This window comes from Canis aureus, chromosome 37 (assembly GCF_053574225.1).
Source record: "Canis aureus isolate CA01 chromosome 37, VMU_Caureus_v.1.0, whole genome shotgun sequence".
Taxonomy (NCBI): Eukaryota; Metazoa; Chordata; class Mammalia; order Carnivora; family Canidae; genus Canis; species Canis aureus.
This window is the reverse complement of record NC_135647.1, coordinates 21,190,734-21,218,617: the sequence shown is the minus strand read 5'-3', so window position 1 is coordinate 21,218,617 and position 27,884 is coordinate 21,190,734. Positions and strand designations below refer to the sequence as shown.

The 27,884-nt window shown below is 39.2% G+C and overlaps 1 protein-coding gene across 4 annotated transcripts in view; it reads left to right on the top strand.

The window, feature by feature from the left end:
• The window catches only part of FARS2 (phenylalanyl-tRNA synthetase 2, mitochondrial), a 499,567-nt gene that overhangs the window by 70,326 nt on the left and 401,357 nt on the right, over positions 1-27,884 (top strand). For 2 of the 4 annotated variants that reach the window (XM_077886005.1, XM_077886003.1), the window contains exon 3: positions 16,377-16,406. The exons of the other annotated variants lie outside the window; for them this stretch is intronic. The gene's annotated coding sequence lies outside the window, so the exon portion shown is untranslated. The remainder of the gene's footprint in view (positions 1-16,376; positions 16,407-27,884) is intronic. 4 annotated transcript variants of the gene reach the window in all.

The following is a 27,884-nucleotide window of genomic DNA, read 5'->3' as shown; positions in this document are numbered from 1 at the left end:
TATTGATCTTTACATCAAGGTTGTGGACTTTGGCTTTGGCAGTGTGTTCACCATTGTCAATAAGCTGAATACCTTCTGTGGCAGACCCCCCTTTTTCCATGGAATTCTTCTGGAGCCGTATTTCTGATGCCCACTTGGTGGATGTTTGGAGCATTGAAGTCATCCAGTTTCCTGCCTTTTGAGGGATCAGAACTCAAAAGACCTGTGGGAATGGATATTGTGTGGAATATATGGCTTTTCTTTCTTCATGTCCACAGAGAGTGAAAACCTGCTGAAGAAATTCCTGATCCACAACCACAGCGACAGAGGCATTTTAGAGGAAATCATGAGCGACCTGTGGACAGACATGGGCCCTGAAGAGGAACTGAAGCCATACATTGAGCCACTCCTGACTACAAGGATACCCAGCAGCCTAAGTCAGTGCTGTCCATGGGCTACAAGTGGGAAGAGATGCACGACTCAATGATGGGCCTGAAGTATGAAGAGTTAATGACCATCTGTGGGCTTTGGGCTACTAAGACAGCCCAGCTGGAGTACATTCTGTCACCATGAAGTCCCTGCCTGCAGCTGATCCCACCAACAGTGTTGTCCCTCTCCATCCTGTGAGGTAGAGGCTAGTGTCTCTGTAAATCCAAGCAGCAAAATACTGTCATTCCCACCTTTCCTTTGTTCTCTAAGATAGAAAAATCAGTGGCATGAGGACCGGAGTCTGGGTGGAAGGCTAGCAGAACAGCCAAAGTGACTGTAAGTCCCTGCCCAGGCAGGAGATGAAGATTACCACCCGAACACTACTCTCCCACTTTACCCCTGTGGTCTCCTCATCCCCCAACAATGCCAGCAATGGTGGTGGAGTGTCAGGCTGAGCCACCTTTTCCCAGCTGTACATAGAAGGCCTGGCCAGCACAGAGGACTTTGCCTAATAGGGGATGGATGGAGGTGTACAAAGTACAGAGGATGGAGTTCTCTCTGTGGGATTGAAGCTATCTGGCACTTACATGGCATTCAGAAGCATTGAGGACAAAACAGCTGTGATGTTTAAGTTTCATAGAATTGCCAGGAACCCTCTTGGGGGGTAGAGAGGCCAGCCCCCAGTTTTACCCATACCTGGTAAAACTTCAGAGATTAGACTCTACCTGGAGCCTTTCTCCCTTGCCCTGCCCTTCTCCCTCCTTTCTTCCATGTTTGTTGGGAGGGGAGATGGTTTTGTAGAAATAAACACAAGTACTAATGGGTAAGCACTAAGTATCTTTCTGATTTGCTTGTGATGATGGATCTTAAATAGTGACTATGGATTGAATGGGTCTTTAGACATGTGTATTTGTCTTAGAGAATATAGGGTTGTCACTGCCTTGAACAGATTATACAGCAATGATAACACTGACAAATAACAAAGACTTTCTCTGCCTTCTAATTCATTTTAGCCACAAATGCCCTCTCAGCAGATTGGGAAGTGAATGGTGAGGGAGGGTAAGCAGGTTGTTGACAGCACGGAAGGGACGAGTGGCGATCTCCTGTCCTGAGCTAGTGCTCTCTACCCAGTACTCTGTGGCTCTATGGCTCAGATCTGGGGGTGCCGGAGTCCCAGTTCTGCCATCCTTTTGAGGTTGGTTATACTGTGTCTCTTAAATAGATAATTTAGTCATATGAGGGATGAGACAGCGAGCCCCTTTGTGTAGTGCTTTTCTGAGCGCCCTGTGAATTAATTTGCATACAGTCCTTGAAGCAGGACTTGGTCTTGCTTGAGATGTTGCCTTGAAAATGTGAAAGGAAGTGAAGCTGTCCATGGTACTAGAAACATTAAGGTTGTATGGAACTCTGTATAGGAGGCATGGTGCCTTGTGGGTCCTTTGGCATGCAAGTTGGCCACCTTGGTGTTACAGCTTTTTTTTGTTTTACAGATTTATTTACTTATTAGTAAGACACACACACACACACACACACACAGAGAGAGAGAGAGAGAGAGAGAGAGAGAGGCAGAAGCACAGGCAGAGGGAGAAGCAAGCTCCATGCAGGCAGCCCGATACAGGACTCGATCCTGGGTCTCCAGGATCAGGCCCTGGGCTGATGGCGGCACTAAACCGCTGAGCCACCAGGGCTGCCCTGGTGTTACAGCTTTTTACTGGAGTGTCTTTCAGGCCTAAACCTGCTCTTCTGCCTCACATCAAAATCCTTCTGAGTTGGAGAGCAAATGTGGACTGATGACTTTAGGCTGAACAGCTGTTGCATATTTCAAGTACTTATTGAGTTGAAAGAGCCTTCCTAGCCCAATCCTTTTCTATTGTGCCAATTAATGTATATAAGTAGTTAAGATTTTGACTCCTGAGGGGATGTTAGAAGCCAAAATAATATGTATAATATATATTTGTGAGATGACCGTATTCACTGGCAGCTACCACTTAACCTGAATCTTACAGGAGCTAGAAAGGTGAGCACATGTCTCCATGCCCTGGGTTCAGCCACAATGGCAGATCCTCTGAGCTGCAGCATGCTCTGGGTGACTGTCCTCTCAGACCATCTCCAGTCTAAAGGCGTAGGGTCCAGAGATCTCCATTAGGCTGGGACTTGAGCTTTTTCCACTCAGACTGCTTGGTGAGGCCACTGGAAAATTTAGCGGTAAGTTTTTGGCGTGTCCTTTGTCTGAGGTGCAACCTTTTTGGCATAGACTTGTTTCAGACTGTTGCGGTGCCTGGCACATAATTGTGCTCACCAAAGAGCATTTTTTTTCTTTCTTCCCTGCAATGTAGCTACAAAAAAAGAACTACAGGAAATATCAGAAGAGAGAATGCTCTGTAAGCTGAGATGGATCAGGAATGTTTTCTGGATGAGGCTGATAATGAGGCAAGGATCAGAGGCTAGGTTCATTCATTTATTCATCTGATGCTATGGTCGATCTACCTAGTATATTTTAGGTATTGCTATGTAATATTAGAGAAGATGGGAGCTTTCAAATATAAAGTAATAGAACTAATCCACAGTAATCAAGACTTTGATTAATTATACGGGAGCTTATTCAGATGAACAGAAATACTGGGAAGTCAAATTTTCATCATCATCCCTGGGAGTATTTGTGGAACTTTCCCTCTGGACACAAGTTTTTATCTTCCAATATAGACAAAACCCAAAGCAAACCAAGACCCACCTGGAGAGAGAAGGAGGAGTCGCTGCTGGGGCAGCACTGAGAGGGACTCTGTGCTGGGAGGTCACATTTCCAGGGGCCCCACAGGATGAGGGAGGGCTTCCCCCAGGAGAGTCCTCAGGGACAGTTAGCTTACTTCCTCGCCCCATCAAAACCAAAACAAAACCACCAAGAAAAAACATAATCTAAAGGCTTTAGTTTCCCATTTAAAGCATGCAGATCATCCAATTGTAAATTCAAACAATGGAAAAACAAATCTACTTGCTTTTTGGCAAAAACAGTACTCCTTGATGAAAACATGCTCAATGTTCTGCAATCTTACCAGGAATACCCATAGTTCAATGGGCTATATAATCAAATTTCCTCTGCACAGGCAAACATGCATTGTTTTTATAAATGAGGGATTATACCCTACACTTCTATATCTTTTTAAATATACCTTTCTTATACCTTTTTAAGTACCTAGTGTTACTGTAATAATTTTATAAGTTGGTTAAAACAATTCCAGTGGCTACATTATATTAAATCATAGGAGCATATTATTTATTTCATCATTTTTCTATGGGACATTTAGGTTGTTTCCCTTGTAAATTTATATTTACATGATTACCTGATGAATGTTTGTCTGACTCACCAGATTACAAACATTTCTCTTTGTATTTTGTGACCATTATTCCCACAGGAATTAGTATGGCATAAAATTTAATTATCATAAGATGTAAAAATTTTAGAAATTTTTCCTCTGATCTGTAATATTTTACTTGTAAAGAAAGTTTTTCTTTTTGTTCTATTATTTTAAGTACCTCCTGTGTCAGGTAAAATGACGTAGTTATGATGGACTGGATAACGCTTATGTAACCTTTCATGCCGTCTTGGTCTTACCCTGCTTTGCACAATGGAGGTACCACGTCTTGGTCTTATGAAGGTGGAGTTTTTTTCTATAATCATGTCAGAGATCCTCAAAAGACCTCCTTCCTGCTGCTTTCCTTACACCCCAAATCACACAAGTAGTGAGTTAGGCTTTTAAGTCTTTATTTTTTTAAGACTTTTCATCCTGAGTTTCTGTTGAAATATGAATGTCTAGGATGGCGAGCGGCGGTCACCCAGAGTCTTACCAGGGTTTCCTGGAGGACGGAGCAGAATGACCAGGCTGGTGAGGGCTCATTACTGCTGGGCCTCAGGGAATGGCAGGCAGGAAGCTGCCCTCACCAAGGATTTTCCACCGCTGACCCTGGGTCTGTGGTGACAGCAGCTCGATTGCACAGGGCGGTAAAGTTATTCAGAAAAGACCAGGGATAATGCACATACATCTTACCTGCTTGAAGCTAACAGGCAGCTTCCTTCTGGGATTTGCTCTCTCTACCAATTAACTTATAATCTATTCCACTTCCTCTTCCCTTACCTGCCAGTCACTGCTCTTTTCAGGGATGACTGCTGCGAAGAGAGGACGATTTTCTCCCCAGGTGTTTGTGACAGTTCCATCCCACCTTTCCGTGACCGCGCGACCCTCCCAGCTCTCGGCCATCATCTTCTCGCTTTCTCACTTCTTGTTCTGCTACGCGCACATTTTGGAAAGTGTTGGTGAAGGTGCAGGTGAGCCACGTTGGTGGAACGGATTTCCACCTTCCAAGGTGTGAAGGGTGCACGCTCAGGGACCCCAAACGTGGGTACGTGGTGAACGGTGTGCAAGCAGTGTTGGGGGAATCTAGCTGTTTGCTCCAACGGTTCAGCCTGCCGAGTGGTGGATCTAGCCTTTCCTCTGCGTTTTGGGGGTGGCTCGCAGCCCCTGAGCTGCCTTCCCGCATCTGGGAGGACGAGCCCTAAGGTTACCGTGTTCAATTCAAGGGAGTCAGACTGGCTTTCCCCTGAGAACAGACCTCCTGTTTCCTCTGTCACTTCCCTGCCTCCTTAGACTGTCGTGTGCAGAGACGTGCCGTCTGGTCGCAGGGAGGGGTCTGTTGGCAAGCAGCGGCAGACACCTGGTTCCTCGTACTCCCGTGCACCTTGTGGGCACTAATCTTGAGAAGTCTGAGCATTTTTCAAAAATTGATTTTACTTTTAAACATGTTCCTCTTAATTTTATTTAGTATATTTAAGTTAAAAAGAATGCTTTTCTGTTGCTTGTCTGTTCTATGGATACGTAACATATCAATTCCTCTTGGATATCTCATCCCCTTGTAAGCTGGCAGGTCTGGTGGATGTTTTAAAGTCTATGCTATTTTTGTTTTTCTTTTTCAAAGGGGAGTGGAATTGCTGACATACTGAGTGCCAGAGTATTTTGAGACAAGTCTACTTCTAGCTTGAATATAGTGGCTAAAGAAATGCCAGAGTGGTGCATTAGTAATTTTTCTTCCTAATGGGTATGCTGAGTACCCATCCAGTCGCAGGTGGGGAGTGGCATGATCCCACCTGTTTAGTCTGCCTCCCTATCTGGGGCCTGTTTCAGCTTATCTGGCTTCCTCTAAGCTTTAGGAGTCCTAGGGATCACTCAGTTGCTGAAGAGCAGGAGCCACAAGGTTTTCTGGTGGTTTTTCTCATGTAGCATAATTTTATAGCTTAATCAACAGTTTCCTAAAACTATCAGAAATATTTTACATGTTTTTTTCACTCTAACCATGAAAAAAATGTTTTACTTGTTTTTGAAAGTAGTATGATTTATGCTTAGTGATTAATTTTTTCATGTTTTTTTTTTTTAAATCAGGCACCATAAAAAAGGATAAAATGCCAATAGCCAAATATTTCTAATATCTACAATGTATGTGAGGGAAAAAATAGTTATAAAACAATCATCACTGTAGTATTAAAAATGTCAAGCATCATCAATTTAAAAAAAGTACAGTAGTTTAATAAAAATAAGGAAACATTTTAAATACCACTAATAATAGGAGAAATGGGTATAAAAGGACACATTTTTGTCAGGGAGGAAGTGTTGAGGTGCCTTCTCAGCTACTACTGAGATCATTCACAGGGACAGTGTTTTTGTTAAGCTGTGGGTGTGGGTGTGAATGTGTTTAAAATGCAGAATATGCATACACATTATTTGCTCTGAAAATTCCCTCCTATTTCATCCTTATATGACTGAAGCAACTCCAAAGGTGGTTGGTCTAGTTTATCTGAAGTGACCATCAGTGGATTGTTTACTCTGCCTCCACTTTTCCACTGCTGTGTAACTCCCTGGACTCAGGACTTAGGCTGAGCCCCAGAGCAAGATCAGTCATTATGTTGGTGACTGAAAGGATACTTATTCTAGACAGTGATCACAGATTCTAGAGCAGGGACCCTGACATGTTGTCAGGAGGAGCACTTTTCGTTTCCCTCCATCATTAGCATCCGGCACAGGACCGTCCTGGCAAGTCTGCAGAGGGAGCCTTGCCCACATGGCTGCTTCCCCAGGGCTCCCAGCGGCTGCTTTGAGATCCTCCTGGAGGTCCTTCTCCAGGACAGGTCCGGTTCCTCCTACCCTAACTGGCACCAGCAGGGTCTGTGGTTGGCAGGGCCTGCTGAGCAAATAGGCAGGCTCCTCATCTCTGTCACTCCTCTGCCACCTTTGTTAAGGCTTTGGGTTCTGGGGACAATGGCCTTGTCACTCTGCTCCCTCTAAAACCTGGGCCCAGAGCAGACTGGCCACATGGGAGACCCCGAATGAGCCCTGAAAGCAGCCGTGTTTGCTCTGAGCATTACTGTAGCTCCATGTGCAAGTGTCATCAGGTGCTCAGAGTAGTGAGTGTGGGGAGCCTGCAGTTGGGGTGTGGACTGTTCTTTCCCAGGAGGCAGCATTTTGAGCCAGTGACTTATGTATACTTTGCATTAATTTACTTCCCAGTGTCTGATAACTAGCTCTGAATACTCTTACGAATTGAGCTAGTTAGTGCAGCTAACCAGTGTGGTAGCCAGACCTGGTGTTAAGGGCGTTACACACAGATTTGAGAAACCATCCTCATGAGCCTGGTAAATCAGCCCGGGCCCCTCACGGATGCAGCTGCTCCTTAGCCTCATCCCTTATGCTGGGGTGACAGCGCATTTGACCTCTTGAGGGAGATCCTGCCTTTCTAGCCCTCAGCTGAGTCCACCTCCACCCTGGAAAAACAGGGAAGGAAAGCACCTAACATTTCTTTACTATCTTTCATTTAATCAGCACTGTGCTAATGGTGCCAGGTATTACTTCACACTTTTCCTGTTCTTTGACGTAAAATCTACATAGTTTGTGAAGTTGGTGAAGAGAAGAACACACAGAAAAGGTGGCATTGTAGATGGTAAGGATTGCCCGTAGGGTTTGCAGCGTCCAACACGTGTCCTTATGTGCCATTGAGCTGTGAGTTGACCTTTTCTCCTTTCTCACCCTCCCTCCTGGAGTGAGGAGACCACAGTCTGCCTCCCTTGAGAAGGGCAGTTGGGGGATGGGCAGGGGGACAGGTACACCTGCATTGCCGCCTGCCTTGTGTTGACTCCCACTTTGTGGGTTCCACTGGGGGTTGACATTATTCTGGGCTTTACTGAGACAACATACTGACTGCTGGTTTGTACAGCTGACTTCTAGTGGCACATTGGGAAATTTTACTCCTTTCAGAGATTAGGGGATAGAAGGGATCTGTTTTTAAAGAGTAAAAAGAGAGTACTTCAAATTCATGCTGCTCTTTGTAGATCATCTAAAAATACTGATCTTAGTATTTTTAGATCTTAAAATAACTAAATGTGTATCTTTTATTTTTGTTCTGTTAAATCAGACATCCATTTATACTGGATTTCAGGTTAGGCCAGAATTAAATACCCTCTTTCCCGAACATTGTGAGAAAATAAATTGGTAAGAGTCTACCTATCATTATGTAGGATGTTCTTTTAATTATAGCAGGAGGCTGCTTCATCCTTCTCACTAACACTTTCTACCCTCAATCCACTGTGGGCGCAGTTGTTAGAGAATGTGGTCTAGAGAATAAGAGTGTGGTGTTGCAGAGCAGTCCTGTTGCTTGTTAGGTTTGAGCATGAATGATAGGAAGGTAGGACACCCTCCTTTCTTTCATTAGGATCCCGTGTTAGCCTCTTCATTGGCAACATCATATTATGAAATGTTAGCAACTTGCGATTCGGGAGACCCACATTCTGGCTAGCTTTGCTCTCCGAAACTCCCATAGGCTGTGGGGAAATATCTGCTTCAGTTTCCTAAGCCAGTCCCTCTGGTCAGTCACACCCTTTTCTACAGCTTTTTATTACTCTTATTTTGTCATTTTTTTTGAAGTATGAGCGATGGCAGTATAGTTTAGGCATCTTGGTATCTCCTATTTTATTCCTTTTGGCTTTAAATATATGATGTGTATTTTGTTGGGGATTCTTGTGTAATGTGAACAACTCAGCAGTATGTTCTTAGTTGTAGGAAGAACAACTTCTGAGCCATTTTAGTTGTGAAAACTGTACACTGCAGCTCCTAGGCCTAGAATGTTGTTCAGTGAACTTCTTTGTCAACAGTGGTTTATATAAACAGAAGTTTATTTTCTGCAAATGAGCCCAGTTCTGCATTTTAAACAGCTTTTCTTTCCCCACTACTATTTCTTGACATTAACTTATAAAGCTTCAGCAGCCAACTCCTGCTGTGGAGGGCAGCATCATGAAATTCTCTAGAAGTGGACTGAGGGGGAGTGCCTTGTCAGAGAAGTTGGAAGGCGGGAATGTCTCCAGTGCTACTTCCATCAGGGCTGCTGATGTCTGCAAAGGGCAGAGCATGCCTTTTAAAATGGTCTTGCTTTATGGTGGGTAGGTTCTAGAGTGATAGGGTACAATGTTTCAGCTACACCTTGGCTTCATGGATTTTCACCCACTCTCATAAATTTTTTACTATAAAACATGTAGGGCTGTTTCTACTCATAATGAGGTTGGTGGAATGTAACTTTTGTAATTTGAATTCAACTACTTGGAGTATTTTAAAAATTTCATAGCATATTGATTTCCACAATCACTCATGTGCTTTACTTTGTTTTTTCCAAACATTAGAGTGATGTTCCAAAATCAAGAATGTGAGTGAAAAAAAAAAAAAAGTGAGTGAAATTGAGAATGGACTTACCGTTGTCTCTTAGGTGACTATAATTGTTGTCCTGCTATGTTTGAAGTGCCTGTGAGCTGTGTTTATTCATAAAATATTTGATACCAGCTGCATCCTTTCTTTGTTTCTTTCCCCCCATACTAACCTAGTATTCTACCTCTCCAGATACTAACTGGGTATTCTGCAGTAAAGTTTGGTTCTGCACTAACTACCCAGATTTAGTTCGGACCCTGCAGGTAAAGTACTCTGTCCCACCAGACTCCCCCCCCCCCGCCCCCCCGCCCACCCCCAACCCCTTCAGATGCCAGTCACCATCCCAGCTTGTTACCCATACATCTCACCAACTACCTATAAATCTTAGGTTTCCAGTAATCCCCAACTGAGATTCCGTCATTTGCTGGACTGACTTATAGAACCCAGGAAAGTGTTTTATTTACTATTTACTGCCTGATTATAAAGGTTACAATTCAGGAGCAGCTAAATGGAAGAGATGCATAGGAGAGTGTATTAGGATGATATAGTGTGTTTGGCAGCACCTTTCAAGGCATCCTACCTTCCATCAACTGTGTTCACTAACCTTCAATGTTTTTTGAACCCCATTGTTTAGGGATCATTTAATGGTTGTTTTATTTTGTACATAAGATTACAACAAATGTAGGGATATTATGTATTAGGGAAAAATGAGAAACATGGAATTAAAGAAATGTCATGTTCATTAACAGACCACTTTGGATTATGTCTCCTGCCTCCCCTAGAGATTTAGTTATTCCTTCTATTCTGATGGGTAGATTTGACTAGTAGCAACATGCAAGTATTGGAACATACTTTGTAACTCCTAAGAGACTATACAAATGTTTGCTTTATTATAGTAGACATTAGATCAGTACTAACTGATTTATAATCTTACCCCAAATATTTTTTGGACTATCCTTTCTTAGGTACTCTGAAGTTTTTGTACTTAAATAGTCTTTTGGATAAAAGATTTTGTTTTCTCTCTTATTTTACTTGGCTGAATTAGTCATGATCTTTCTCATTCTAATGTTGCCTCTTTCAAGGTGTGTTTAAAGACTAGAAAGTTATAGTTTTAAAATGCTTTGTATTTAGATACTCATAATGAGAGATTAACCAGAGCTGTGTTTCATATCTTCTAGCATTCAAATGTCTCTATTTCCCCCATCCACATCCAGCCTGCCATGTACTATACTTGTTATATATTTTAGGATAATACGTCTGGTCATACGGAAGGGCTCAAAAAATAGTGTTCTCCTGGGATCCCTGGGTGGCGCAGCGGTTTGGCGCCTGCCTTTGGCCCAGGGCGCGATCCTGGAGACCCGGGATCGAATCCCACATCGGGCTCCCGGTGCATGGAGCGTGCTTCTCCCTCTGCCTGTGTCTCTGCCTCTCTCTCTCTCTCTGTGACTATCATGAATAAATAAATAAAATCTTTAAAAAAAAAAAAATAGTGTTCTCCTGGTGACTGGGATTCTTCTTATCTAGCCCAGGAACTTAGCTTCACTGAAATTCATCTCTATTTCTCCTTGGAATGTTAGTACCAAGTGGATTAGATACAAGGGTTGGATACAAGGAAGGGCATAGATACAAGAAGGACTGAGGGATTAGCTTGGCCTAGGACTCATATTATAGTTGTTAATGGGTCATTTGTAGACTTGAGTCTAAAGGAAGTGTGAGATCAATAATGACAGCATCGATCCATGAAACAAGTTGTAGGAAATATTCTAAAATGGTCAGTGATTTCCAGAGCACATTACTGCTTCTTAGGGCTTAGTACCCCCCTCTCTATAGTTACTGGTCTTTAAGGGAAATTACTTACTCTGAACCCATTGTCTGACATGACCTATGTAACTCATGACCTCAGAGAGAATTTGAGTGAAGATGTATGTGTGATTTAGTGAGAATCATCTATAATTTCTTCAGTCCTTATGTACCAACTATTCTGATTTTGAATATATTATTTCATTTAGTTTTCACAGAAACTCTGTGAAATGGATATTCTTCATTCCTATTTTTCAGACAAGAGACAAGTTCTGGGAGATCATATGATCTGCTCATGTTCCAGTTTAGATTTGGAAAGTACTGGAACTGGGATTAAAAGCCAGGACTTTGTCACTGTAGCAACCTGTGACAGATATTGAGCACCTACCATGTAGCAGGCACTGGGCCAGGTCCTGGAAGTGCAAAGAAAAATTCAACTGCCTTTACTTCAAGGAAAACAACGTATCGTCTTCATCAAAATGCTAAGGAGATTCCAAAATGACTTAATTAAAAGCACTGCATAAATGCATGGCATTATATTAGGTTGGCAATGGTTTCCTGCCAATATATGAAGTACTAAAAATCAATAGGAAGAAGTATATGGTTATAAAAAAATGAGCAGAGCCATAGAAAGGCTAATTGAAAGCATGGAATGTTAAGGAACTCACAGATTTATTTGTGTAAAGTTTGGAAGATGCTACTCTAGCAGTTTCTGGCTGGTTTTGATGATTGATGATATACTTAAAGTAGCTGAGCCACTCAGATTAAGTTAAGTTGCTTTATTTAAAACTGTGCTCTCTCAGAGAATCTTACTTTTAATGTACCCAAAGGTATATACCTGTGTTATGTTGCAGATAAGCTATTTTAGAGCCAGAGAGGAAATGAAGAAAACAGGGTCAGTATTACATGGTTTCAATGCTATTTGTCAATATATTGCCCATGATATTATGCCAAAGCAGCTAGTGAGAAAATGGGGAGGGCAAGTAGGCTAAAGGCTCATATGGAAGGATGACTAGAATCCCACAAGGGGTGAGCTGTATTAGTCATGATCCTGGGGTCCTGGGAGCGAGTTCCACATAGGGCTCCCCATGGAGAGGCTGCTTTGCTTCTCCCTCTGGTATGTCTCTGCCTCTCTGTGTCTCTCATGGATAAATAAATAAAATCTTAAAAAAAAAAAAAAAAACAACAAACCCAAAAAACCAGTGGTTCAGTATTAAAGAATATAGAATAGCAAGTATTAGGAATTTGCTTTTATTCAGCAAAATGAAGAATTCTTAGGTTTATAGATCAAGAATGTTATATTAATATAGGGTTTCTTATATCACCTCTTGAATTTAGTTCAAAATACTTTTTTTCAAAAAAAAATAGTTTTTTTCTTTTGTTTTTTTTTATTGGTAACTTCTAGAATGTACCATTCTTTTTTCTGAATGGTCTAGACATTATCACTGAGTACTTTTTTTTTTTTTTAACTGCTCTGATGGGATTATGCTAGTGAAATTAGAGGAAACTAAAATATGTGCTTGGGAACAGTTAATATTTAAATGGTACTATATATTTTGGTTTTATTTGAGGTAGGCTGAAAGGGAAGAAAAAGAAATTTGTGTATAGAAACTCCCTTTGTATGCCAGGCACCCAGCTATATTCTATATGTAGATTCTCTTTCTCTCTCCCTGGGTTTAAATATCATCTATATCTATCTATCTTATATCTATATAATTTCATTTGAATAGCATTTGTAACCATTTTGCAGAAGAGGTTTTACAAAATTTAATGACTTGCTAGTTAAGGTGGGTGCAGATTGAAACCCAGGACGTTTTCTTTCAAAACCCTTGTTTTTGCTAGAGCTTGCTGCTCAGATTTGAAATAACTGAATTGCAGTTATCCTCAAGATAAAACACAAAGTGGTGAAGTTATAGCCTCATTATTTATTTCTATTTTGAGCAGCATACTTATATCAAGTAGATATTTTTAAGGGAATCCTATAGTGCATGTATAAAATGTGCAAGAAAAGTCCTGGCTTACTAGGGTTTTGAACCTTGTTTAAAAGATATAATCACCTAGAACCTTTCTGAATTGCTGGTCTCCATTTAGGGTTGATTTTTAGGAATTCTTTTCTGCCACTGTTAACTTGTGTTATTTGGCTCTTTTTTTTTTTTTTTTTTTTTTTGCTTTTCTTGTCTGACTGGCCTGTTGTTATTTTGGCAACCTCTGGCCTGGTGTGTTAGACCAATAGCATGTAATATAAGTATTTGTTTTGACTTTATTCATCTTTTTTTAAAATTTTATTTATTCATTCATTCATTTTTTCATTCATGAGGGACAGAGAGAGAGAGATAGAGAAAGAGACATATGCAGAGAGAGAAGCAGGCCCCATGCAGGGAGCCTGATGCTGGACTCGATCCTGGGACTTCAGGATTACGCCCTGGGCCAAAGGCAGGCGCTAAACTGCTGAGGTACCCAGGGATCCCTCATCTTGTTTGTACACCATCTGCTGTCTCTTCTTTGTAATTTTCTGGCTTCCCAGACTTGAGTTATTAGTCTTACTCCTTCCATGAATGCATTTCCCGTCATTGTTAGCATTTGCTGTTCCTTCTTCTGTACCTCTGGAACCTTGGGGCTGTTCTCTTTTTAATTAATCATATGTTCTTTTATAAATGTATTTCTGTGTTTCATTTTGAGATACTTCATTTGAGATACATTTGCTTCAGCTTCATACATTTTAAACTCTTTGATTTCATGGATGGTGACTTATTTTTTATTTTTTTAAAAGATTTTATTTATTTATTCATGAGAGACACAGATAGAGAGAGGGGGGCAGAGACAAAGGCAGAGGGAGAAGCAGGCTCCATGCAGGGAGCCCGACGTGGAACTCGATCCCAGGTCTCCAGGATCAGGCCTTGGGCCGAAGGCAGCGCTAAACCGCTGAGCCATCCAGGCTACCCTCATGGATGGTGATTTAAACAACAGTCCTTTATACAAAAGTAGGACTTAAAAAATGTTCTTAAAAAATATTTAATGTAACTTTATTTTAGTAAAACTTTGTCAGTATAGAGATGAAATGATTTGATCATTTATGGTGCTACAAAGGGTACAAGGAGTGTGTCACTCATAATTGGTGGGGCTCTGTGGTGAGACTTGTATAGTGAACTGCCACTTGAGAGATCCATTTGATTGTATCCGTTCAAATTTAAAATGTGTAAACCATTTGACCTTGCAATTCAACTTCTAAGAGTCTATCCTAAAAATGTTAGAATGTGTATGCAAACATATGTGTATAGGAGTATTTTTAATAGATTTATTCATTTTAACAAAATATTGGAAAACACTTTAATGTTCATCAATAGGAAAGTGGCTGCATACATACATGGTGGGGCTTTCATGTGATGGAATTTGGAATACACATCGTGAAAAAGAATGAGGTGGATCTCTGTGCATTACTTCTGTGGAATATTATCAGGGTAAATTCTTAACTGGCAAGAAAGACTATGATACAGAAAGATATGCTAACATTTTTTAAAAATTAAGTCTGTGGGAAAGGGGCTTACATTTTTGTACAAACATGCATACAATTGCATAACACAAAGAAAATGTTTATGGGGGTACAGGAAGCAGTAGAATTTTACTTTTCATGTTTACTCTTTTATAACATTTGAATTTTATTGCCATATACATGATTTTTCAATGAATAATATTAGTTTTTTGGAGTCTGATAATACAGATAAAATTCTCAAGTCTGTTGACTTAACAATAGATGAGATAATGTGTATAAAGAATGTCTTACGGTTTCAGATGTAATAATGAGTATTTAGTAAATTATATGAGCAGTGGTCATGGTGAAGATGGTGGTAGAGTAGTAATGATGATGTCAGAACTTGACACTGAAGAATCCCTAGTGGCAACACATAGTGAATGTTGCATCTCACACCTCACCCGTGCCTGGGGATCTAAGTAGTCTTAAAGAGGTGGTCTCAAGAGGTGTGTTATATTTTATAGTTCTGGTACTGTGGTATAAGATTAATGATTTTTTTCTTTGTTCTGTATTTCCCTATTTTTTTTTTTTTTTTTTTTTAGCATGAAATGATTTTGAATCACTTAATATCAGGGACATAATTTAAGAAATGATTCAGTCAATATTTGCTTATCTTGTAGTAATGTGGAACCCTAGTTCTTTGCCATTAGCTCCAGGTGTATATAAGCCCTATTTTGTTTGAAGCAAAGATTTCTATCTATCAGTTAAGGTTATGATCTGATATTGCCCTTTGATGATTTCTATGATGATGTAATGATTTTTCTGAAAGTGATGGAACTTTGGTTTCTAAGTCATGTGACCCCTTCTTGCCATTAGACCTGTAAGAACATTGGTTCCCTGGCTTGTGTGACCATACTTGAGTAGGGTGTAGTAGTCCAGAATTGCTACTTCCAAATCAGTGTCCTCACTTCAGGGGTTTTTACTGTTTTCAGTGGCTCATACATTTGCATATTCCATGTCCATTTCAATTCCATTCCTGTCTGGTCCTTTGTTATGACCTAGGCCAAAAAGGGAAACAAGTGCTCTTTAGAGAGGGCAGGTAGGAATGACAAACCAGTAAATGCCAGGGAAAGATCCATAGGTAACGGTCAGGGTAACCCTGTGCTGCCATTGCTTTGTGTTGTTCCTTCTTCAGAGTGTTGAGGCTTTCTGGTTTGATGGACTGTATCTGTGAAACTATTAAAGGATGTGTTTTTTAAAATTTGTGTCTCACACTTACATATTGATGTTATTTTTTGATCAATATTCTAATTTAGAATTTATTTAATTGCACAGATATCATTCAAATAAAAATGATCTCAAACTCTTCTGAGCAAGATTCTTAGATGAAAATATACATGTTATGAACAATGAGCAATTACAATATAAATCCTCCCTTTTTAAAATGCTTTAGCAATGTTATTAGGTGAAGTAAAATCACATGAAGTGATTCAATATGTAGAAATGTCATGAATGAGCTTTTTCACTATTACTTCTAGAGGTTAGATTTTGGAGAAATTGTGTGACCAGTAATCAAAGAATATGTACTATTCTCAAGGTAGAGAGTAAAACAAAACTTTAATATTTGACATGCAAACATTGGCGTCATTTTTTAGTCATATTGTCAAATAGTATTTACATGTATAACAAGTGAAGTAGATATTGGATATTCTTTTTATGCCGTTGGGGCAGGTATTTGGCCTTTTATAGAGGAGAGAGATGGGAGTGTTTTTTTTTCATGCTGTGCTGAACCTCAGAGGAACCCCCACTTGCTTAATGTATTTCTAGTATAAACTTCGAGAAACAATGTGCCTGTTTCCTCAAACAGCTCTTATTAGACTTAATATGAAAAAAATCACAGAGCATAAAGGTATTTGAACCATTAATTTTCAGCTTTTTTCCTATCATGTCTTATTTTTACTTTTCAGCTACTATCTCCTTTGGGATTAAACTAAAAGGTAAGTTTGCTTTTTAGAAAGCTCAGAGCGGAAGAAAAAAATTAGTTCTAAATATATCTTTCTACAGTTAAAAAATAAGATAGCTTTTTCTCTGGAAGAACAAAGATATGGCAGTCTGATGGTTTTTAAAATCTCAGAGACTTTATTTTATACCTATGTAACTGAAAGCTCTGAGTCTTTTCAAACTGTTTCCAAGATCAAAGATATCTTTTCACATATGTGGGATCTCATAAATCTATGCACAAGTAAACTATTTTCAAAAGCCCAGGTTTGGTTTTGAAATAAAATGTAGACTTGTGTTTTCCAGATCTATATTTAAAATGATGCAAAAATCTATTTATATGGCATAGAATGTTGAAAAGGCCATCAGCATTTCAAAGAGCTGATACTCTGTACCAGATCTCAAGTCAACAGTGGCTGACTATGTCATTTACTGCAGAGATTTTCCCCAATTTTTTTTTTAATATTCAAGTTATTTGATGTTTATAAATATCAAAAGTCTTAAATTTTCATGTGGTCAAATTTATGTGCCTTCCATTTATTACGTTTGCTTCTTTTGTAGAACAGTCATTCCTAACCCCAGATCAGTTAAAGAATCACCAATATTCTGTTTTTGTTTGTTTTCTTTTGTATCCATATAACTCTCCACAGAAGTCTCCACAGTCTGTTTAGGCATAGGACATGAAATGAAGATGAGTTCGTTTTTCTCCCAAATAGTTTCACACTATTTCTGATATAATTTACTTCTACATTGGTTTATGAGGATATATTAAATTTAAAAATATCTCAGAATCTACTTGCTTTGTCAGTTTTTTTGCCAGTTTTCACTGTTGCTATTTTCTTACTGTTTTTCAACAAATTCTTCTGTCACTTGTTTCATTTTTCAAATTAACTCGATTATTATTTAAAGTCCTCTTAACCACTCCCATACAAATTTCTTTGGAAATTACATTAAAATAATTTGGATAGAGCTGACATTTTATACTATTAAATCTTCCCAGTCAATATATGTCACTTTCTATTTATTCTGATCTTCTTTCATGGTTGCTTGTAAATTTTTGTAATTTGCTTCAAATTGGCCTCTTTATACACAGTAGTCCTTCCTTATTTACAAGGCATCTGTCTTAAGATCCGTAGCAGGTGCCTGAAACCACAGACAGTATTGCATCCTATATATCCTGCTTTTTCCTATATATACATACCTATAATAAAGTTTATAAATCAGGCACATTAACAGATTAACAATAACTAATAATAAAATATGATTTTAACAATATACTGTAATAGAAGTTATGTGAATATGGTCTCTCTCTCAGAATATCTTATTGTACTATACTCCTCTTTCTTGTGATAATGTGAGATGATAAAATGCCCATGTGAGAGGATGAAGTGAGGGGAATGATACAAGCACTATGACCTGACGTTAGGCTTCTACTATCTTACTGACGATACTTGGAAGGAGGATCATCTCCTGCAGCATGTTGACTGCCGGTAACTGGAATGGTGGAAGGTAGAACTGTGGATAAGGGAGGACTATTTATTATTTGTTACTGAAAATGATTTTTTTCATTATAACTTTATTTCCTGTTGTTTATTGCTGGGATTGAAAAATGCTTTTGACTTTTAGGAATTTTAAATTCATTCCCTTGACCAAACTGTTATTTGTTCTAGTAGTTTATCAGTTGATTCATTTGAGCTTCTTAGATAGTTTTGTTGTGGCCAAAAATGCTTTGGTTTCTTCTTTCTAGGAGTCCTGTTCCATTATTTTCTGTTTTATGTTCTTATGTTGGCTAAAGTCCTAAATTTAAAAAAAATCATTGGTTGTAAAATAATTGCTCCATTAGAAATGATTTTATAACTTACCTAGAGACTAAAGGTTACTTTCTACCATGAAGAAACGTTTTTGTGAAATTGTCACATTTCCTTGGTAATGCATCCCTGAAATCTGTTCATGTTTTTGGAAGAATAATTACAATTTTAGAGAAAACTTGTTAAAATAGTTGATTTGAAAACTTATTGAAAGCAAATTTAAAAAAGAAAGCAAATTTTTAAATAGATTGTTACATATTTTTCTTATTTTTATGTTTCTTTTTTTTTAATTTTTATTTATTTATGATAGTCACATAGAGAGAGAGAGAGAGAGGCAGAGACACAGGCAGAGGGAGAAGCAGGCTCCATGCACCGGGAGCCCGATGTGGGATTCGATCCCGGGTCTCCAGGATCGCGCCCTGGGCCAAAGGCAGGCGCTAAACCACTGCGCCACCCAGGGATCCCTTATTTTTATGTTTCTAGGTGGAAACTTGGTGATATTGGGAAAGAGAAAATCAGAATTAGAAAATAATATGAGGGAGCGCCAGGGAGGCTCAGTTGGTTGACTCTCCGACTCTTTCTTTTGGCTCAGGTCATGGTCTCAGGGTGGTGAGGTCAAGCCCCGAGTTGAGTGCTCCTTCCTCGGTGGGAGTCTGCTTGAAATTTTCTCTCCCTTTACCCCTCCCCCTGCTCGTTTTCTGTCTCTCAAATAAATCTTTTAAAAAAGAAAATAATAAAAGCTTAGTGATTTTAAAGTAAAATCCAACTTTTCTGGATAATTGTTATACTGGCTATTGATTATATAGAAAAAATAGTTTTCATTTTTTCATTAGAGTCTCAGCAGAATTATCTTTCCTTTAGTATGCAGGTAACTTTCTTACTAATTAACTTGGTTTTGTGATATGCTGTTTTCTATCTCATGAATTGTCTCCACTCTCAGAAAGCTGAAGCCACCTGTTCCCTGTGCTTTGGTGTGTTTGCTTCCCACCTTGCATACTTTTACCCATATGCAGGTGTCTTCCTTCTTTTCTCCTCAGCAGTCTTTTGCTTAGCTTGTCACTTGTCCTGAGGCTCTGAGTAGAATCCACTGCTTCTGCAGCAGTGAATTGCCTTTCCCTTTCTATAAGAGACCTGCCTTTTTTTTCCCATCCACTTCATTACCAAACCTGTCTACCTGGCAGGATTTCTCAGTTCACCTCGATGAGAGGGCTTCCTCTCATTATCTCTGCCAGTAGTTCCTGGAGCCCCAGGGTGCTTTATGGTAATCTTTATGGCGTTTAGCACTCTAGCTTGCTTTCTGTGTATTTGAGACATGTTTATAATTTCCCCCAGTGTTAAATGGCTGGGTCACATTTCCCACAAATCCCTAGTACTTGGCACTGCTGCAGTGTTTTGAATGAATGAGTGGGAGGTTGCCTATATTTTGGTGCTCAGTACTTGGGAACATGCTTCTTGTAATTTTCCTACATGCTTCCCAGATTTACTAGCCTTTTCTATATATTCTCTTTTTTCAACAATACTGTCTTAATAATGATCATGATACACGCTTGTGTACTATTCTTTCCTAAATGTATATTTTTTTCTCAAACATGTTATTTTCACAGTGATCATAACACATAAGTTATACTACATAAGTTTTCTGGGCTTCATATGTTGCTATTAAAAATGAGTGGAAAGTAAAGTTTGTTTTTTTTTTTTTAATGGCTTTTCCATTAAGATTTTGTTTTAAAGGTAGAGCTACTAAAAGTTGCTTATGAATTCAACATGAAGCATGAGAAACAGAAATCACAGATGACTTCAAGGTTTCTTACTTGATCCACTAGAAGGATGAACTAGGGAAGAGTCATTGGAGGAGGCAGTGCAAAATCAAGAGCTTAGTGTTGGATGTGATAGGTTTGAAATGACTGTTAGACATCCAGGGAGAGATGCTGAGTAGGCAGGCAGTAGGTTAGTAGGTTTGGAGTGTAGGGAAAGAGGTTATAGCTAGAGGCAGAATCAGAAAGTTTCAATTTATGGATGATATTTAAAATTGTGAAATGGGTCAGATTACTTAGGGAGTGAGTGTAGTATAAGAGGAGTGGCTTGAGGACTGAGCCCTGGGGCACTTCAGCATCTAGAGGTGGCTGATGAGCAAGCATAAGCTCGGGACCAGCAAGGAAGAGCTAGATCTGAGAGAAGAATATGTTCCAAGAAAAAGAAAGGAGCAACTTTGTTAAATGCTGCTGATTGTTGAAGCAATCATGCTCCATTGTTGATGGAGCAGAGGAGTTAGAGACATCAATATATAACACTTGGAGTCGTTTTGTGGCACAAGAGTGGAAATTAATGGGATAATAGCTAGAGAGGAAGATGGGATCAAGAGAGGGACTTTTTAAAAGACAGAAAATATAGCAAGTTGTAGGGCTGTGTGAGTAAGACCTAAATAGTTTATTAGAAGAAAATAGTGGGAAAGTCTATAACTTCCTAGGCCACTAAAAGAGAAAAAGAGGGCACTGAAATTTTTTATTTTTACCTTCTACTTGTTAGCCTTATGACTCTCTGTGATTTTACTGGTTTTATTATATTTAACCAAATCATTACATATGAATGGAAATCTCGATAGTCGTTCTTGGGCTGCCTTGCATAGCTTGGCAATATTGAGTGCCTTTTCTTGGAGGAACAATTTCATCTATTTACTTCTTTGCCTCCTGTCTCGTGAGGAGCTTATAAGTGAGGCTGAGAGTTGCAGTGATTTTTGTGGTTTGATTTATTTCCTTCTCTAACCCATGAATTTTTGCTTATGATTCACTACTAATTTCACTTGGATGTACTTTATTTTAAAAAAATAACGAAGTAAATGAGAATTGCCTTTCACCACATTTTTTCATGCACTAAGAATGGAGTGGAGGAACATCCAACTGATCAGTGCTTCATTTATATCTATCCTATGGATCTTGGACTTCTCTGCCAATGACATTAGCAATTACCGATAGCTTGTGTGTAGCCGGATTAGATGTCCCAAAGCCATTACAGTCTACTCATAGGATAGAAGCCTAGCAAAAGAAATACAAAAGATGTACTGCCCAGGAGAGTGGGTTCCAGGCTTTTCTGTGCCACTATGGACTACTGTCCACTTTGATTCATAATTTATAATTAAAGTTATTATTTTTTTTTCCAAGATTTTATTTCTTTGACAGGGAGAGAGCTAAGACACACCCAGGGGGAGTGGCAGGCATAGGCAGAGGGAGGAGAAGGGAGCCTGATATGGGGCTCCGTCCCAGGACCCTGGGATCATGACCTGAGCCAAAGGCAGATGCTTAACCAGCTTTTAATTGCCTCCACAATTAAAAGTTTTAAAACTTTGATATATAAAAATTAAACACGTGGTTTTATATTCCCAGAAAACTAAAAGATAAATGTGTTTTATATCCAGGTGTTATGCAGTGTACGTGTATTTCTAGAATTTTAACTTATGTCAAACTGAAATGTTGACAGTTCTACAAAGTAGTAATTTTGTTGCTCGGATTTTGCTTCTGTCAGTAATCCTACTATCTGTAATCTGTGAAGTAAACTGTTAATACTGTTAGGAGTAAGGAGTTACCAGTGGTAGTTTTGTTAAGGAGTAGAGCAGAAACTAGCGATGTAGACTTTGATGGTATCTCTTCCTTTTTTTCTTTTCAAGAAAGTTCTAGTTACCCTGATTCTTGTGGTAAGATGTATACCTGGCAGATAGACCCACGAACCGCCCGCTACCCCACTCTGTATTTGAGTTACTGAAATGTTCTGATGGTAGTTTTCATTTAATATTTTTGTCACTGTCTTAAAATTTTCTATCACTCATCCTCATTGCTAGGAATGTCCTTAGACCTTGTGGTCTTGGTGCTGGGGATATCTGTCCTTTTTCCCCTATTACTTTTGCATAACAGCTTTTGTCTTCTAACTGGCCAGCTGATGGTGAGCCATCACTTATATACCTTTAATTATGTCCATCTTCGTTTCACTTGTACTGTTAGAATCAGCACTTGTGTTTTTCCATTTCCACTCATTTTCAAAAAATAAGTAAATGTGACACAATATTTAAGTTATTGCACAAGTAAATGTTGCTTGGCAAAATAGAACTGTTGGTTACTCTGCTTTACTGTGATGAAGCAGTGGGATGTGTGTGTCCATCAGCTGATACGTGGTCAGGAGAGATGGTTTGAATATTATCCCCTTTTAACATTTATAAGTGCTGGTTGCATGGACGTCATGCTGTAAAGTTGTGGCATGCCCACAAATAACATGGTGATCCTTGTTGAGTGTTTTCTGGGGCTGTTTTCCCTCTGTGAGATGACCAAGTTGGTTTTATGGTCTTACTAATGTGGTCAGTGTGATTCTACTTAAAGTTTTAGGTCCTTACACAGAAACTGAGTATTATTTAGATATAATTTGAACAAGTTTATTTTATTAATCTTCTTTTTTTTTCAGCCTGGGACAGAGAAGAAACTGGGTATTATTACGATTTATTTTTCACCTTTCTCTCTTTTTAAAAAAAATCTAAAATGTTTTTTTACCTTTCTCTAATGCATATAATGGAAGGCAGCTTGCAACAAGGATGTAAATTTACAATATGACATAAAAATAAAGAGGTCCACGTAGGAAAGTGGAGACAAAAGTGGAAAAGAAGAACCATACAGAAAGATGATCAGCATGCTGAATGTTAAGACCTGTGATGCCCAGGGGTGTTGATAGGCAGAGAGGCAGGCTCCCCCACAGAGAAGGGAGGTGCTGGCAGCTGGGAGAGGGCCTTGGTCTTGTCAGTTGTCCAACCTATAGACTCCCGTTCCTTTCCTCTTAAGACGGTGGCATCCATGTTACCCCTTAAGAGTCTCAAAATGAAATTCACCCCCTTCCCCTGCCCCAGGCCCTTTAAAAGATGAGAACTAATTTATTAACTGTAATAAACTGAAATGTGGCGGTGGTCCGTGGGTCCGATGGCAGCTGAGCCTGAGCCTTGTCCCGCTCTAAGTGCCCCCTGCCTCCTTGCTGTAAGCACCAGGCTGGCTCTGCCCTTCCATGCCTCCGCTCCGAGCCCTCGCTGGTGGTTTCTGGCTAAGCGGTCACCGAAATGGACATCAGCCCAGATTTCAGTTCACCAAACGTCACAGAAGCCATTGGGTTTTTTATGTGGTGACCTCAAGGCAAGCGGCCTCCAGGTCCGGTTTATCTGTGTCTGAAGTCGTGATTCACAAAGGCCACTATGATCACTTCCTGCTGAGAGACTGGCTGTCGTGGAGGGTTTGCTGGCCAGTGCCATCGCTGCACCGGAGAGGGGACGCGGAGGTGACGTGCCGGCTGCCGAAGGAGAGTCACAGGGATCTGTAACAGACCCAGCTGACTTGCAGCCGCCTGGCCTTCGCCTCCTGTCTCGCGCAGCCTGTGTGCCCTCCCGGATTCGCTCTACCTCCCTGTTCTCCACCCGCAGGCCGGGTATTGGCAGGTGAGCTGGTGGTTAGGGAGGAGGCAGCGTGATGAGGAGCGAGTGGGCACAGAGGCAGCGCAGGGGCATCTCCGGAGGCCTCGCACCAGATAATTCTGCTCGACGCCCCCGGAAGCCGTGTCGGGAGCAAGAGGTCTTGATCGTGGTAACTGAAACTTATCCCCATTATCCACTTCAGTGGAAAAATTGGGGGCTTTGGGGGCTTTGTACCCCCTTTTTTTGTGTGTGTTAACTGGAATCTCATTTTCCTTTTCTATAAATATCAACCTTGGATTGCGATGGTGACTAAATGAGATGATGTATGCAAAGTGCCCAGTTAGTGACTCAACAAATACTACTAATGCCATCATTGTTATTATAATTATTAATTTGTCTACCAGACCTTTAAAAATTGATATTAGTAAAAAGAGAGGTAGCTCGTAGAGATGGTGTTTTTTTGATTCCTCCGTAAAGGTGAAAAGTCTTAAAGACAAACCGCTATTTTGATATTTGAGAAATACCACAAAGACCGAAGGCTGCATAGATTATAAAATTGGTAGCTTAGCAGGTTACGTTTGACAGGGCTATCACCTCACCCCCTGGTAACTTCTTGACTGTACTGAAATATCCACTCCAGGGCTCCCTTAGACAGCAGTGTACCCACAGCTTCTCAGACACGCGTGTATAAATGAGGTCCACATGCTCTTTGTGCAGAGCAGGTAAGAGATTTAGAGAGAAGAGTAATTTCAGCTTAGTGTTTGAATTTTGTGTTTGAGAATAGCAGACAATTAAATGCCGTAAAGTGGCACAGGAAAGTGGCTTGAACTTTAAGAACATTCTTTTTCCTCCATTCTCCCACTTCACTTGGAGATATTCACATTTATATTAATTATCTCCATAGCTCATATTAGGCTATACAATAGAATCTGAATTTCAAATAAATGTCAAAATCAGAAAATAGGCCTGTAATCTTTCACAGGCAGCTATGAAGAAAATGGATCTTGTTTCTCAAGCATTTTGTCCTGTGAAGCATAGACCTTATTTTTCAAATACCTTGTCACCAACATAACTAGAAAAATCTCATTAAATACTCCTCAGGGGTGCTGGGGATCATGGCAGAACGCAGTGTTACAGAAGAATGAGCCAGGTACTGGCGGCACCCCACGAGCCTGGGCCCGGTCCACCTCACACTGACTTGCAGGGATGACCTGTCACCTGAAAGTCTCTTTCCTAGCTGACCCAAGTTTCTCAGATGGAAAGTCAAGATAGGAAACCAGTGATCTTCAGCGTCCTTTTAGTATTCCATTTGTATCCTATGGGAACACATATAAGGCACCGCTTGTCATATTTTACCCAGACATTCCTGAAAAAGATGGGTATTTTGTTTCTCATGTAGGTCCATGGTCCTTGTGTGGATGAAACTCGTCATCACCTCTAGCAGTGATTTTTTTTTGTGTGTGTGTGTGTGCCTGAGTGTGTTTTCTTTGCATCACTGGAGTCTTTAAAGCTATTTGCATGAAATTCCAATTTATAAAGTATATAAAAGTAAAGCTGGTGTGGTATCATTAGGGCCACGGTTCTTCCTGTGTAGTTTTCACCCTCTGAGCCACTTGCATAAGAACCCTAGGGTTTGAACACTAGACATTGAAAGGGTGAGATCCATACTCTTCAGTGAACCACTGTAGGCTTGGTCTAATCCCATTTTTACTTTCCTCACTTTTTCATTTTCCATTTTGTTAATGAAATTTTCAAGCATACAGTACAATTTCAAAAATTTTTACAATGAACTTCTGTAAAGCCACCTGGATTCTTCTTTGTGTGTATGTGTGTGTGTGTGTGTGTGTGTGTGTGTGTGATTCTTTTAATTAATACATTATTATGCGCTTTTTACCATATATCTGTCTATCCCTCTGTCCATCCACCAATTCAATCCACTTTTTTTTTTCAAATACATTTCAAAGTAAGTTGTAGACTTTCTTCAAATGCATGTAAAAATATAATTCTGTTTTTGAAGGCAACATTTACATACAGTGGAATATACAGATTTCTGACAAATGTATATATGTACGTAATCCAAACCCCCTATCAAGATACAAAACATTACTTACATTTTATACCCCAAGAAGTCTTCTCATGTTACTTTTGAAGATTAATCTCCTCTCCCACCTTCCAGAGGAAGGCATTGTTTTAATTTTTTTCCACTACAGGTTAGTTTTATTTTTACATTATCTTACATAAGGGGAATCCTATGGTAGGGACTCTTAGGTGACTGGTTTCTGTCACTCATTGTAATGTTTCTGAGATTAATCTATATTATTGTGCCTTTAGTAACTTGTGTGTATGTATGCAATTCCATTTTATGATACTATTATTTGTTTATTCATTCTTGTATTGATGAACATCTGGGCTGTTTTAGAGCTGTTATGAGTAAAGTTATAGCGAATGTTCATATGCAAGCCTTTATGTAGACATAGTTCTTGGTTAGATATCTAGGATTAGAATTGTTGGGTTATAGGATAGGTGCATGTTTAGTTTTCTAAAATATTGTTCTGAGGAGTGCTATCATTTTACACTGTCCCTAACAAATATGTGTAAGTTTTGGTTGCTCCACATCATGTCCAACATTTGGTGTTGCCTGTCTTTTAAATTTTAGCTATTATACTGGTATAATAATAATTAATAATAGTGGCAGTAACTAGTAGTGCTATTTCACTAGTATTTATTTGCATTTTCTTGCTGAATATTGATGTCAAGCACTTTCATATGTGCTTATCAGCCATTTGTATATCTTCTTTGAAGTGTGTTGAAATTTTTTTTTTCCATTTGTTTTTAACTGGGCTGTTTGTCTTTTTACTATTGAATTATAGGGACTCTATATATCACAGCTGCCATCTTCATGTTTTTCAAATATTTTCTCTCTCTTTGACTTTCCTTTCATTTTCTTAAAGATGTCTCCAGAACAGAAAATTTTACTTTTCAAAAAATTCATGTTATCAATACTTTCTTTCATGACTATTGCTTTCTGTTTTCTAAGAAACCTTTGTCTACTCCAAGTTGTAATATTAGAGAAAATATTCTCATACATTATCTTCTAAAAGTTTCACATTTAGGGGGATTAGTTTTTATGTTTAGGTCTTTGATGTATCTTGAATTAATACATGTATATGCTCCAGGGTAGTGGCTCTGCCTTTTTGCCACCTTTCAGTGTAGTCTTTGGCTTCTGTTATTCTGACTCACTGGTTATTCTTCAATGTATACACACACTCATGGCTGTGTACTTGCACCTTCTATTCTTTCTTCACTATCTTCCATAATATTTATCAAGTGTTTATAACGTGCTAGGTGTTAGGCTTAGTATTGGTTATATACCATTGAACAAAACATAAATAATTCATGCCACTGTACAGCTGGTAGTCTAGTAAGGATAAATACTCGTTAAGCAAATAAACACAAATACTCTTATATTTATGTCTTGTGAAGTCTTATTTATCCTTTAAGAATCACCTTATTTGAATATTTGAAAACCACTCACTGTAGTCCATCATAGCAGACTAAAGAAAATAATGTGACCATATCAATTGATAAAGAAAAAATGTTTGACAAAATCCAATACTCATTCAAGATAAAAATTCTCAGCAGACTATGAATAGAGGGGAATTTCCTCAACTTAAGAAAGGGCATCTATAAAAAACTCCAGTTAAACATCATGTTTCATGCTAAAAGACTGAATGCTTTCTAAGTTGGAAACAAGGCAAGGCTATCTTCTCTTAACACTCTATTCAACATTGTGTTCGAAGTTCTAGCCACTGTTGAAAGGTAAGAACAAGAAATCAAAGGCCTTTAAATTGGAAAAGAAGAAACAAACTATCCCTTTTTACAGATGATTGATTGTATGTGCAGAATATCCCAAAGAATCTACCAAAAGCAGAACAGAACAAAACAGAACTCTTAAAACTGGTAAGTGAATTCTGTAAGGTCACAGGATATAATACCTACCAATAGAAATCCATCACATTTTTGTACACTAGCAATAAACATGTGGGAACCAAAGTTATAAACACAAAACTAATTACAGTTACTCTTTAGAAAATGAAATACTTAGGAATATATTTAATGAAACCTGTCTTGGATCTATATGCTGAAGATTAGAAAACGCTTTTGAAAGAATCAAAGACCTAAATAAATGTAGAGACATACTGTGTTCACAGATTGGAAGATTCAACATAGTGAGG